This window comes from Cynoglossus semilaevis, chromosome 14, assembly GCF_000523025.1.
Source record: "Cynoglossus semilaevis isolate Cse_v1.0 chromosome 14, Cse_v1.0, whole genome shotgun sequence".
Classification (NCBI taxonomy): domain Eukaryota; kingdom Metazoa; phylum Chordata; class Actinopteri; order Pleuronectiformes; family Cynoglossidae; genus Cynoglossus; species Cynoglossus semilaevis.
The window spans coordinates 26,176,281-26,178,250 of record NC_024320.1 but is presented as its reverse complement, the minus strand read 5'-3'; the positions used below and the strand labels follow the sequence as shown (position 1 = coordinate 26,178,250).

Genomic DNA, 1,970 nt, shown 5'->3' with positions numbered 1-1,970 from the left:
GACTCAGAGGAGGAGGGTTAAGAGTCCGGCTCCAGAGAGGAGCTCCTGAAGGAGCACTGGTGCAGGACAGGAGGGACGGACAGGACCTTTGGACAGGTCTCTGAAGACAGGCTGGACCGCGGTCCATGTAGGTCAGTCCACCTACAGGGACTGACCCACAGGAGGAGGTGTTGGACGACCTTTACAGACTACGTTAACAGAAAACACAACAGTCGTGATCAGTAAATAATTTAACTTCATTTTCCAAACGTGTCGTTGTCGTTGTGAGACTTCAGTGTCAGAGCGGAGGCTCCAGTACAGCCATACCTCACAACGTCTGTTAGTCAGACGCTGATGGACCTGGTGTCCTCGACCCTGGACCCTCGACCTTCGACCTCACTGACGTCTGGTGGTCTTCATGCTGATGCTGATGGACCTCGACCCTCGACCTTTGACCCACGACCTTTGACCTCACTGACGTCTGGTGGTCTTCATGCCGACGCTGATCTTCAAATGTCAGCGGCTTCATTAACAAACCAAAGGAGCTCTGATCCCACCTGTCATTTAGCTGCTCCTGAAGGTCAGCAGCATTTCAACTGTATTCAGCTCCATACCTGACACACTCACACACACACTCACACACACACACACACACACACTCTCACTCACACTCACACAGTTCCACCTGACATCACTCTAATAACTGAGCGTCTGCTGTCGGTCTCTCCTCTCTGCCTTACAAACCAGGATAATATCTGAAGAAGTTTAATAAAAGAAGAAAACACACACACACACACACACAGCCCACTAACCGTCCAATAAGAGTGGGAGGACGACGTGAAGACGCACACACACACACACCTTAACTCCTGCCCCTCCCTGACCCCAGGCTCTGATTTCAAACCGTTTTAATCTGAGCTGCGTCTGTCCATCACTGTCTCCGTCACTGTCTCCATCACTGTCTCCGTCACTGTCTCCGTCACTGTCTCCCTCACTGTCTCCGTCACTATCACCGTCACTGTCTCCATCACTGTCTCCGTCACTGTCTCATCCCTGTCCCCGTCACTGTCTCCGTCACTGTCTCCAACACTGTCTCCGTCACGGTCTCCGTCACTGTCTCCGTCACTGTTTCCGTCACTGTCTCCGTCACTGTCGCCATCACTGTCTCCGTCAGTGTCTCCGTCTCTGTCACTGTCTCCGTCACTGTCTCCTTCACTGTCTCCATCACTGTCTCCGTCACTGTCTCCGTCACTGTTTCCGTCACTGTCTCCGTCACTGTCGCCATCACTGTCTCCGTCAGTGTCTCCGTCTCTGTCACTGTCTCCGTCACTGTCTCCTTCTCCTTCTTCTTCATTATGAGAGACGGTGACCTTTAACCTCACCACAACAAACCCTCATCTTCCACTTCCTCCTTCCATCGTACAATATTCAGCAGCGAAGCAGATCGTGGAAGGAAAGGGTCAAGGACTGGCTGTCATTAGCATTTAGATTCTGGACGCTCCGATATGTCTCTGAGTGGCCAGGAGGAAGAGGAGGAGGAGGAAGAAGAAAAGGAGGAGGAGGAGGAGGGGGAGGAGGAGGAGGAGGGGGAGGAGGAGGAGGGGGAGGCGGAGGAGGAGGAGGAGGGGGAGGAGGAGGAGGAGGGGGAGGAGGAGGAGGAGGAAGAGGAGGAGGAGGAGAAATAGTTGTAGAAAAGTTTTAGTTTTTGGTCTTTCTTAAAACTTCAGGAGTTTCTGATTCAGGAGGAAATCTGTTCATGATGTTCTTTAACACTGACAGAACTTTCTAGAACTTTTTCTCACCTCAAATTAACACCAAAGAAACAGGGTTAGAAAATATTTAGCAGTTAGCCATCGGATCATCCATCCATCCGTCTACCCTATCATCCATCCAATCATCCATCCAATCATCCATCCATCTACCCTATCATCCATCCGTCCGTCCATCTACCCTATCATCCATCCGTCCATCCATCTGTCCATCCAATCATC

The 1,970-nt window shown here is 51.3% G+C and overlaps 1 long non-coding RNA gene across 1 annotated transcript; it reads right to left on the bottom strand.

Annotated features, from left to right (window-relative positions):
• Positions 1-15: 15 nt before the first annotated feature.
• LOC107989489 (uncharacterized) lies at positions 16-1,022 on the bottom strand. Its single transcript, XR_001761047.1, has 3 exons — positions 422-1,022; positions 307-367; positions 16-188 (listed from the first exon to the last, which is right to left on the bottom strand). It is a non-coding gene; the product is annotated as an uncharacterized LOC107989489 (long non-coding RNA).
• Positions 1,023-1,970: the final 948 nt, after the last annotated feature.